This window comes from Tursiops truncatus, chromosome 6, assembly GCF_011762595.2.
Source record: "Tursiops truncatus isolate mTurTru1 chromosome 6, mTurTru1.mat.Y, whole genome shotgun sequence".
In the NCBI taxonomy this organism is placed as follows: Eukaryota; Metazoa; Chordata; class Mammalia; order Artiodactyla; family Delphinidae; genus Tursiops; species Tursiops truncatus.
In genome coordinates this window covers 3,032,888-3,045,502 of record NC_047039.1, presented here as the reverse complement: position 1 = coordinate 3,045,502, position 12,615 = coordinate 3,032,888, and the positions used below count along the sequence as shown (strand labels likewise).

General features: G+C 41.0%; 1 protein-coding gene across 10 annotated transcripts in view; it reads left to right on the top strand.

Annotated features, from left to right (window-relative positions):
* Positions 1–12,615, top strand: part of NEK1 (NIMA related kinase 1) — a 229,989-nt gene that overhangs the window by 10,604 nt on the left and 206,770 nt on the right. The window contains exon 1 of one of the 10 annotated variants that reach the window (XM_033857519.2): positions 8,491–8,901. The exons of the other annotated variants lie outside the window; for them this stretch is intronic. The gene's annotated coding sequence lies outside the window, so the exon portion shown is untranslated. Of the gene's footprint in view, positions 1–8,490; positions 8,902–12,615 lie in introns of those variants that run through there. 10 annotated transcript variants of the gene reach the window in all.

Genomic DNA, 12,615 nt, shown 5'->3' with positions numbered 1-12,615 from the left:
TCCATTGGTGAAAGTGGGTGTTAAAATCCCCTACTGTGATTGTGTTACTGTTGATTTCTCCTTTTATGGCTGTTAACATTTGCCTTATGTATTGAGGTGCTTCTATGTTGGATGTATAAATAGTTACAATTGTTATATCTTCTTCTTGGATTGATCCCTTGATCATTATGTAGTGTCCTTCTTTGTCTCTTGTAATAGTCTTTATTTTAAGGTCTATTTTGTCTGATGTGAGAATTGCTACTCCAGCTTCCTTTCAATTTCCATTTGCATAGAATATCTTATTCCATCCCCTCACTTTTAGTCTGTATGTGTCCCTGGGTCTGAAGTGGGTCTCTTGTAGACAGCATATATATGGGTATTGTTTTTGTATCCATTCAGCAAGCCTGTGTCTTTTGGTTGGAGCATCTAATCCATTCATGTTTAAGGTAATTATCGATATGTATGTTCCTATGACCATTTTCTTAATTGTTTTGGGTTTGTTATTGTAGGTCTTTTCCTTCTCTTGTGTCTCCTGCCTAGAGAAGTTCTTTTTGCATTTGTTGTAATGCTAGTGTGGTGGTGCTGAATTCTCTTAGCTTTTGCTTGTTTGTAAAGGTTTTAATTTCTCTGTCGAATCTGAATGAGATCCTTGCTGGGTAGAGTAATCTTGGTTGTAGGTTTTTCCCTTTCATCACTTTACATATATCCTGCCAGTCCCTTCTGGCTTGCAGAGTTTCTGCTGAAAGATCAGCTGTTAACCTTATGGGGATTCCCTTGTATGTTATTTCCTGCTTTTAATATTTTTTCTTTGTATTTAATTTTTGATAGTTTGGCATGTTTGTCCTTGGATTTATCCTGTATGGGACTTTGTATGCTTCCTGGACTTGATTGACTCTTTCCTTTCCCATATTAGGGAAGTTTTCAACTGTAATCTCTTTAAATATTTTCTCAGTCCCTTTCTTTTTCTCTTCTTCTTCTGGGACCCCTATCATTCAAATGTTGGTGTGTTTAATATTGTCCCAGAGGTCTCTGAGACTGTCCTCAATTCTTTTCATTCTTTTTCTTTATTCTGCCCTGTGGTAGTTATTTCCACTATTTTATCTTCCAGGTCACTTATCGGTTCTTCTGCCTCAGTTATTCTGCTATTGATTCCTTTTAGAGAATTTTTCATTTCATTTATTGTGGTGTTCATCTTTGTTTGTTTGCTCTTTAGTTCTTCTATGTCCTTGTTAAATGTTTCTTGTATTTTCTCCATTCTATTTCCAACATTTTGGATCCTCTTTTTTGTCATTACTCTGAATTATTTTTCAGGTAGACTGCCTATTTCCTCTTCATTTGTTTGGTCTGGGGTGTTTTTACTTTGCTCCTTCATCTGCTGCATATTTCTCTGTCTTCTCATTTTGCTTAACTTTCTGTGTTTGGGGTCTCTTTTTTGCAGGCTGCATGTTCGTAGTTCCCTTTGTTTTTGGTGTTTGCCCCCAGTGGGTAAGGTTGATTCAGTGGGTTGTTTAGGCTTCCTGGTAGAGGGGACTAGTGCCTGTGTTCTGGTGGATGAGGCTGGATCTTGTCTTTTTGGTGGGCAGGACTGCATCTGGTGGTGTGTTTTGGGGTGTCTGTGAACTTATTATGATTTTAGGCAGCTTCTCTGCTAATGGGTGGCGTTGTGTTCCTGTCTTGCTAGTTGTTTGGCATGGGGTATCCAGCACTGGAGCTTGTTGGTCATTGAGTGGAGCTGCGTGTTAGCATTGAGACGCAGATCTCTGGGAGAGCTCTCCCTGATTGATAATACCTGGGGCCAAGGGGTCTCTGGTGGTATAGGAGTATCCATAGACCTCAACCATCATGCCAATCTTTCCACTTGGATTCCACTCCAGGGGCACAACGCGAATGAACCAGATTCCCACAGAGTGCAGTAACTTGTGGTGGCATTCATGTTTCCTGCAAAGGTTCATCTCAGTAACGGCTCCACCATGTGAAGATTCCCTCAAGATAGTCAGTCTCGGTCAGACAGGCTAGAACCTCCTTGATTACATTTTGAAGGCTTTGACAGCGCTGAGAATCTTCCAGTTTCATGATTCTCTCCTATAGATTCCCTATCTAAGCCTCCCTGGAATTTGATATACTCTGAGCTATTCATCCAAGCCCGTCCCCAGTTCAGTCTCATGGTGAGACTCCTGTGTCAGGCTCTACCCAGCTCAGGGCTCAGTGTTTTGCTTTATTCTTCCTGGAAATAAATTGTGATCTTCCTCCTCCGACAGAGCTCCTCCTTCTCATGTGAGCTCTTATGGTGACCCAGCCCAGAAAGCCTGAAATTTAAGACCTGACTAGATAATGTTTTATCTTTGCATATCAAGCTAGACCTACCAGATTAAGATCCAGAAATGCACCAGGCTGCTGCAGTTTCCATCCAAGCTCCCTGCAGCTACTGGTTAGTTTAAACTGTACATCTAGCATAAGGCCAGAGTAGGCTTTCAGGAGTGTGGCTTAAAACTAAAAGATCTCCTCTTAGAATATAAAAAGATGGAGTGCACAGACACTGAGTTGTTTTCCTCTTGCATTTGAATATTACATATTTTCAAGAGGTCTGGATTTTAGAGCATGTGTTTCCTCCTATTTAAGGTCTTAGGTCTTTCTCTTCCCCAATCACAAAAGATGACTTGTGTGTCAGGATAGTTTGATCACATACATAAAGCTACACAAACACATGGCCTTTTTATAACTTCACAGAGGGAAAACACTCAGTGTAAGTGGACTGCCAACCACCTGCTCTAATTTGTTATCCTCCAGTTTGTCTCATTGCTGCCTGCTTTCTGGAAAGAACAAACCACAATACCCAGCCCTGAATATGTCTGTTCCCATCACCCAGCATGGCACTCAATTTACTGTGAATGAATGACAGGGTATATTTCTGAAAAACCTCAGTAGAAGAGCACTTTAGTAATAGTCCCTTTCTGCTTGCCATGTTATACACTGCTATGAATAAAGGTTTAAGGAATTTTCTTTTTTTTTTCCTACCAGAAAAGAGGTCCACAAGTATAATTTTATAACCATATTTAGGATAGAAGTCTGTTTAATTATCATAATTTAAAAAATTAATTTAGGAATTCCCTGGCAGTCCAGAGGATAGGACTCGCTCGGTGTGTCCACTTGCTGTGGCCCCAGTTCAGTGCCTGGTCGGGGAACTAAGATCTCACAAGCTATGCAGTGAGGCCTGAAAAAAAAATTATTTTAGTGTTGGCATTTCTTTTTTCTTTCAAATGGAAATATGGTTGAAACCAAGCAGGGTCCTGTGGGGTCTTCCCTGGGGACAGACCCCTCTCTCCCCGCCATGTCCCCTGCCTGTTGTTTTTAGAAAAGCTTTAGCCTCTTAGGCCTTCTCCAGGTTCCAAAGAGCAAATTTAATCAGAAAATTGAGAAAATACATAAACAAAGGAAAATTATCAAGCAAGATGGAATAATAAGAGTGTAGCCATAAAACAAATTCAAGGACATTTATTTCCTCCTCAAGGGCTGTAGATAATATCCTGAGCCATATCCTTGAGTTGTTCTGCAGATACTGAAGCCCCCACCAGGTGGAAGAAGTTAACTGCATGCTGACCACCAGCACATAGACCCCAGACTGCTTGGAGCCAGAAAACTGGTAATTGAGTTTCCTGGAATATCACCCTGTCAGCTCATCATCAACCAATCAGAGAATTGTACACTAGCTGATCATGCACTCTGTGACCCTCTCCTTCCCCAGTCTTTCAAAACCCTTCTGTGAAAGTCATCAGGGAATTCGGGTGTTTTGAGCATGAGCTGCCCATTCTCCTTGCTTGGTACCTTGTAATGAACACTGCACTTTCCTTCCTCACAACCTGCTGTCAGTAGATTGGCTTTACTGAGCAAGGGAGAGTGGACCCAAGTTTGGTTTGGTAACATTGTTTACAGAATTTCTTGATTACTAAAACAAACTTATTCTTTAAAAAAATATATATATATACATATATATGTACATATATATGTATATATATACGTATATATATATACATATATATGTACATATATATGTATATATATATATACACACACACACATATATTTATTTATTTAGCTGCACTGCATCTTAGTTGTGGCACACGGGATCTTCATTGCCCTGTGCAGGATCTTTATTTGCGACACGTGGGATCTTTTAGTTGCAGCATGTGAACTCTTAGTTGCAGCATGTGAACTCTTAGTTGTGGCATGTGGGATCTAGTTCCCTGACCAGGGATCAAACTGGGGCCCCCTGCATTGGAAGGGTGGAGTCTTAGCCACTGGGCCACCAGGGAAGTCCCAAAACAAACTTATTCTTTTTAAAATGGACACATTGAGTAAGAAACTAATAGGTAAATGGAAGAGAAATCCATAAATAGACACAGGTATAAATAGGAAATGTAGTGTATGGTAAAGTTTACATTTCAAATCAGTCGAAAAGGAAATCACATTTAACAAATGATTTTGGCATAACTAGCTTTCCTCCAAAAGAAAACCAAGTTATTCTCCCTATGTTACTTATATATAAAAATAAATTTCAGGTGCATTTAATTCATTAGACAATTAAAATCCAAGAACATTGAGATTATTTAGATAATTCTGGGGTGAAGGAACATTTGCTTGGCAAGATGAGGAACCTAAGTGACAAAGAAAAAGACCGATAAATTTGACCACAAACAAATTGACAAATTTCTGTATGGTCAAAGATGCCATAAAACATATCAGCAACTCTAGCCAGGGCCACAGGGAGCAAAAGCACCACCCAGCAGACCCCTGCTTGACTTCCTGGCCTCAGAAGTGTGAGAAATAATAAATCGTTGTTGTTTTAGGCCACTAAGTTTTAGGGTGGTTTGTTACACAGAAATATATAACCAAAGCACAGGAGTACCTATTCAAGTGAAAAAAGAAAAAAAAAAAAGCATGCTTTTTGACCCAGCAAACCCTCTTTTCAGAATCTATCTTTCAGAAATAATAATACCAGTGGAGACCATCTCTATGTCTGTTGAGTGGGATCTAATGAAATAGATTTCAGTACATTTATCTCATGGAGTATTGATTAATTGATCTCTGCAGAAATGTTCATGATTTACTCTTAAAAAAAATTCAGGTGGCAAAATAATGTATATACTATAATCTCATTTTAAAAGATTAAAACTAATATATATGAATATAAGCTCATGTATGTTTTTATGAGCTTAGAGAAAAATGTATATTATATATGTGAAACTGTTAACAGTGGTTTCCTGGGGGAGTGAGCACAGGGTGAGCTCTGGAAACAGACTGCATACAGACCTTATGTATGCATGTTTGTGTTATTGGGTTTTTGCAAGGAACAGACTTCTGTTTGAAAGAAAAATCCAATAAAATACTTAAATAAAAAGAATCAAAGGAACCTAAGCACACTCTTGTTGTAAAAAGAAAAAATATTACCAAAGTATATAAACTAGAAAGAGAAATAATCAGGTAATCCTTTTAACTCAGGTTGTGAAACTGAGTCCCCTGAAAACCAAGTTCCCTTACCGAGTTTATGATTCATCTCTCCATCCAAAATTTTATTCCTTTTCTTGTCCCCTCTGACCTCAATCCTATGCTCACTGAACACTCATCAACCAGAATCAGATGACTAAAATTGTTGTTAACATTGTTAAAGTACTAAAATTGCTATTATAGATATTATTAACACATAAATGCAGGTTGTTTCTCCAGGGCAAGATGAGCTCACAGACCCCCCAGCCATGGAACACCTGGCCAGATAATCATAATCCAGAGACATCTTGACTCCTGATTTTCGATTAAGAAATGTGACAAGACAATGATTAACCCCAGCTTCTGTTTTTCCCCTTTAAAACAAACAAACAAACAAACACACACACACAACTCATAGACCAAGGGGGAGTGGATCTGCGGATTGTCTCCCACCCCCTTGCTTGGATCTCTGCAATAAACCCTTACTTTGCTGCAAACTCCTTCTATCGCTGTGGGAGTTTGGCTTTCTATGCCTTGGGCACTGGCCCTTTGCTCTGTTACAGTTAAGAGTAAACTGCATTATTTACTCAACAGTATGTCAGGGGCATCTTTCTGTGTCAGTACCAATAGATCCCAATAACCCTTTTTAATGTTTTCAGAATACTTCATTGTTTGGACATATTGGAATGTATTCAGTCAATTCCTTATTGTTAGACATTTACATTGTTTTTAGTTTTTCTGATTATAAACAATGATGGTTACCTTGTGTGTGTGTGTGTGTGTGTATATATATATATATATATATATATATATATATATATTTGCCCTCTTGTCTTAGAAGTGAACTTGCTGTCAAGGATATGCATATAGCTGGCATGCCTTCTGCAAAGACTAGAGCAGTTTATGTTCCCACCAACAGTTTATGACAGGAGCCTAAAGAAGGATCTGACTAATCATTCTTCATGAAAGCAGCAAAGAGTTTACTTAGATTAGCAATTGGCAATGTTTTCATGTTGCTTTGCTGTACAAAGGGATGTGGGTAGAACTGGCGTTCTTGTGCATTCAGACACCAAAATTCCTACTGACTGGGGGTGGGAGGGGTCACAGAAGGTTAGCCTAGGAGTCGGGAAATGAGGAAACAAATCTTTTGCTTGGAGATTGAAGAGAGGAGATATACCAAAGCAGACTGCCCCAGCTTGCCAGGTTGGATGACTTGCAGTGCCATCTTCTGGCAAAGAAGCCAAAAACGTTCAATTTCCACGCCAGCAATAAAGTACTTCTTATAAAGCAGGACTAAACCAGACTGGCAGGAGAACCCGAGAGGTTTTAGGCGCTGGTGTGTTTGGGAGGGCATGAGGGGGAAGGAAGCAGACTTCTTTGAAGCCAAGGTCTGAATCATTTACATCTGAGGCCTCTGGCAGAATCTGTGGTGTCTCTGCCCTGCTACACACAACACATACAAACAGGTACTACAACCTGGGGAGGAACTAAGGTGGCTAGACCACTGTCCTCCTTCAGCTTCAAGTTTGGATTCTCCAGTATCTCGGCTTTACTCTAGGGAAGGCAATTTAGCTGAAGGACTACACCGCACCTGATCCCTTATTACACAAAGTCCGTCTCTATCTGCAGCCTGCAAGCCTGCAATGAAGAAAGGTACTCAGACCACTAACCCTTTCAATATACCAGCGAGTAATGCGTACACCCGTTAGATGTAAAGGTGTAGAACCATATTTTGTTTATTTGTTTTGTTTTTGTTTTAATTTTTTCTCTTTAAACCAAGTTATACTAAAAAAAAATTTCAAGACTTAAAAATACTTTCTTGCTTTAATCATCCAGAATATACTAGGAATAGGCTTGCTTTTAAAAAACATTCTGTTTATTTATTTATTTATTTATTGAGGTGCAGTCAATGTACAATATTACTTAAGTTTCAGGTGTACAACACAGTGATTCAATATTTTTACAGGTTATACTTCATTTACAGTTATTACAAAATAATGGCTATATTTCCCTGTGCTGTATAATATATCCTTTATCATTTATTTTATACATAGTAGTTGTACCTCAATCCCATACCCCCATCGTGCTCCTCCCTCCTTCCCTCTCCCCACTGGTAACTACTAGTTTGCTTTCTGTATCTGTGAGTCTGTTTCCTTTTTGCTGTTTTTTGTTTGTTTGTTTCGTTTTTTAAAGTATTTCTTAGAGGGCTTCCCTGTTGGGCAGTGGTTGAGGATCCACTTGCCAATGCAGGGGACACAGGTTCGAGCCCTGGTCCGGGAAGATCCCACATGCTGCGGAGCAACTAAGCCCGTGCGCCACAACTACTGAGCCTATGCTGTAGAGCCCGCGAGCCACAACTACTGAGCCTGTGCTCTAGAGCCTGCAAGCCACAACTACTGAGCCCGTGTGTCACAACTGCTGAGCCCTTGTGTCACAACTGCGGAGGCCCATGCACCACAACGAGAGGGGTCAACACAATGAGAAGCCCCGTGCACTGCAATGAAGAGTACCTCCTGCTCGCCACAATTTGAGAAAGCCTGCGTGCAGCAATGAAGACCCAACGCAGCCGAAAATAATAAATTTATAAAGGAAGAAAAAAAATATTTGTTGGATTATAGCTGACTTTTTGTTACATTCACTAGTTTATACTATTTTTTAGATTCCACATGTAAGTGATATCATACAGTATTTGACTTATTTCACTTGTCTTGATTTTTAAAGCAAATTTAGTTTAAAAATATGGCATCCCTAAGAAATGGCCCTCAAGTTTTAAAACAAAATCCCTTTTGCGGTATGTGCGGGACGAATTTATCACAGGCTTTACTCCACACCAGCTTCAGCGGGTTCTGTCGGCCGCCGGGCCTCGCTCCTGTGAGTGAGGGACGCTCTGGTCTCCCTTTCCTCCTCTCTTCTCCTCCCGCACCTAGAGAACCCGCCTCCGCCCCCGCCCCTGCCCTTCCCGGCCACCCCCGCTCCGCGCCGGCTTCGGCGCGCTGACGTCACACGCCCGCGCCAGGGACGCCCCACCCTCTGCCCTGGCTCCGGCATTTGGGGCGCCGCTTGTGGAGTCCTGAGCCTGAACCCGGAGCGCATCTCCGCGTTGCCGGGTAGCCAGCGCCCGCGTGGCGAGGCTGGGGGACGAACCGGCAGGGAGCACCCAGCCCCAATGCGCCCGGCCCGCGAGGCCGCCGGCAGCCGCCTCTGAGAAGTTGGGGGGCGGCGCCCGGGGAACACCCCACGCCGCCGCAGCCGTTGCAGGGGGCTCGGAAACCGGTTTGTTTCGTCCGGTGGCGCAGACCCGTGTCCCGGGGCGTTGGCCGGAGTGGCGCGGGCTGCGGCCCAATGCCCTTTCTGGACCGCGGGGGGGTGCCTCGGGCTAGCTGAGCCCCGCGGGAAGGCGGCGACCCCCGGACGGTGCCCGCCCACGGCCTGGGTCCTGAGGTGAGCTGCACTCGGGGCGGCGTGACGTGCGCGATGGTGGGGTCGCTCGGGAAACGGGAGAGCTTGCCTCGACTTCCGATGTAGAGGCTGCGGGGTCCTCCCTGAAGTGCGCGGAAAATAGCACCAGTAGCCGCACCTCGTCAAGATGGGAGTTCTCCAAGGAACCGTGTGTGTTACTCAGTACCCTTTGGACATTATTTAAAAAGCGATAGTGATCATGGAATTAAAATAAGAATAGAAGCGTTGGTATGAGTAAGAAGTCATTTACGTTGCTTATATCTTGTCTGCGATCTTTACGTATACCTTTTAACTAGAAAATGAGTAGCAGTTAACTGGCTGGCCCATAATCTTATATTTCAGTTTCCATAGTTTGATTCAACAATTTCTTCATGGAAGGCATTGAAAGTTCTAGGACTTGTAGAGTTCATCACAACTCTTTTTTTTTTTGGGCAGCCCTGATTTTTGTTCTCTAATGTAAGATCCGCCCCCCCAGAAGCAGAAATTTTTGTATTGCCAGGGTAAGTTACATCAGAAATAATTATGAAGGATTAAAAGTAATATCCAGTATATGCTAATAATGGCCTTTTCTTATGATGCAGCAGTATTGCAGAGATGATGGAGGGAAGCCAGATAAGGAGAGAAGTAGTTCTTTGTTTCTGCTTTAGATTTGTCTGAAATTAGAGCATCTGCAGATCTGTTTTAACGTTGCCCGCTTGTTTTTGGTGAGAGGTAAGGAGCCTGTTTTGTGGGAAAACAGGTTTTTGCACGTTAAGAGTCACCACTGGGAGTTTAGTAAAGGTTATGGAACTTGGCCACAGGAGTTCTTTTGAGGTCATTTTAATAATGCATTGACGTTGTACTCCAAGTATATTTTCCTCTGTCTGGCTTGAATATATCCATTTCATGGATGTAAACTCTTTATTTACATGTTGGTACTTTCACTAGGGAAGCTGTTAATTGTTGTCTGAAGAGTCTTACAGAGAGGAATAGACTTGCAGAGAAGAACAACAAATATTTTGAAAAAACTCTGTATTAGGAATCCCGCTTTTGCTTTCTCCTTTTTTGAATTATGCGAAGTAAGACAGGGCCTTTCCTCATTGAGGAGTTAAACCGAGCCTCTCCCATAACCCAAAATGGTATTCATTATTTGGGGAGAACTATATGTGTAGATCCTGGTTGCAGACAGTACCCTGAGGGCTTCCTGAAATCTGTTGACACTTCTTTACCAGTGTTTCCCTTCAGGACAACTTGCTTGTGCATCAAATAGCTGAAGCAGCTGCAGAGGCTTAATGTTCCAGATTGGTGGGAATACAGCTTTTCATTCATATACCCTGACATTTTTCTCATTCGGTGCACAAAATTTTATTATGTCAAACATTTATTTGTGGCTTAAAGGTGTTCTTAGTAAAAAGTGAGGAAAGATGTCTAACTTGACTAGAGGCTAAGATATTTTTTCTGGAGCATAGTTGACATACTTGAAAAGAGTGATGCCGTATAGAGAAATTTGATGGACATTTACGTATTTTATCGTCTGAAATTTGTGTTGGTGTAAAGCAAAGAAAATGGATTTAATTTTTTTCCATATGGCTACCTAGTTGTCTAAAAACTATTTTATTTCAAAATCCATCTTTTCCTTACTGATTTAAAATGTCACGATGGTCATCTACCAAATTAAAAAAATTTTTTTTGTATATTTCTGGACTTTCTATGATTTACCTGTCTAGTTCGTAATTATTACTGCTTTATAATGTGTCTTGATAGCAAGTAGAACAACTCTTCCTTCATTGCTTTTTTTTTTCAGTATCTCTGGCTATTCTTTCTTCTTTTTTTCACATTAACTTTAAAAATCAGCTCGTCTGATCACCCTCACCCCCAGAGTTTGTGTTTTTACTAGGGAAGCATTAAATTTAGAGATTAAGAATTAAAATCTTTCGAATATTGAAACTTCCTTTCCTTTTCTTCCTTCCTTCCTTCTGGGCATGTCTTTTTGTTTTTTCTTCATTTTTTCTCTCTGTTCTTTTGTTGAATATATTCTGCTGGTTTATTTTCCAGATTACTAATCCTGCTGTATGCTGCCTGCTGTAAAACCCATGCAATGAGTTCTTAATTCCAGATATTTTATATTTTAGTTCTAGAAGTTCATTTGGTTTTTAAAAATAAATTTCAGTTCTTTGTTGAAGTTCTCCATCTTTTAAAAAATCACTTTTGTCCATCGTTTCCTCTTATTTTCTTGAACTTATTAATCAAGGTTATTTGAAGTCCCCTGCTGATAGCTCCGTATTTGAGTCGTTAGTGAGTCTGTTTCTGTCGTTAGGACTAGTCTGATTTAGTCTTGCCCTGTATCTGCACAATTTAGGAGTGGGCTGACTGACAGGAGAGGAATTTACGTGCACATTTTTGGCCTCCTGTTCCTTCTCCTCCTCCCCAGGATTTTGGCAGCCCTAAACTCTGACCTCTCTATCCTCAGCCCATAAGACTGCTGCTTTCTACTCAAGCTCCATTCTGCTGTGCCACAGTTTGGAAAATGTCTTCAGGGAAAAGGCTGGGGTAATGTGGGACTCACTAGGATATTCCCACCTCTCAGTGAATTTCTTTCTGTTCTTTTATATATTTTACTCACGGTTCGTGATTGTTTTTGGAGGCAGGGTGGTCTGGTACAAGCGCACCATCATGGTCTGGAACAGTCTCACCGTTCATCATGTCAGCTTTCATTCAGTCTCCCAGACGGTATTTCCATTCTCAGCTGTGATGGGTGTTCCTAATCTGGAGACATCTCTCGCCTGCTGCCAAGATGGGAGGGGTGGTCGCCTGACTGGGAGAGGGGATGGAGGAGCTGTGTGTCTGACAGCTTCTTACAAAGTCTCCGCCAGTTATTGAGCTAGTCTGTAGTGGAAGTGACTTCCTCCCCACTCGTGGCTGAGAACACAGCTTTCTCTAGTTTCCTGAGTCAGTTGCTGCTTGCTCTTGTGTTTGTCAGCTTCCAGAATTTTATTGCCATTGCTGTCTCTCCTCTTCTGCCTTTCTGATCCTTTCAAGCTGTGTTAGCTGGGTTTAGGGAAGAAGCAGAGGTAAATATGTACGTTCAGTCTGGTATCTTAAATTGTAAGTTGCAGTTTATTTTTTGACTTTTTAAAGATTTAGGCTAAAGATTTGGGGCATCTTTTGATTTTTCTGAACGAAAGGCTTTGGCCATCTCTCTGCCATTCCTACTCTCTGTGGCTAATAGTGCAATTTTAAATTGTTGAAGTTTTCTACTTTCTGACCTACTTTAAAATTTTTTTCTCCTTGAGTCACAGACTTAGAATTCGTAGGGCTCTTAAGATAGTATTATATTTAAATCTTTAGTGTTTTTAGATGAAGAAACTAAGACCCAGGGAAGTTGGGTGGTTTGCTTTTGGTCACGTAACTTTTCTCTTCTGAATCCATTGCTTTGTTTGTTATATCACAAGACTCTTGGAAATCTTAAATATCAAAAAAAATCTCTAATTTTATACTTTGAATATCTTCAGTATCACATATGTATTACAGGGATTAAATTGATGTAATTGTTAGAGACCTTAAGATACTGTCAAGTTGGTATGCGATTTCCCTCTTACTTTGGAAGCTGAAGCATAGAAAGGACAAATATTTATTTATAATTTGGGTTAATTACAGTAATGAAATTAGAACAGGATCCGTGTGCTTCTTCAGTTACATGATACGACTATTTTGGAT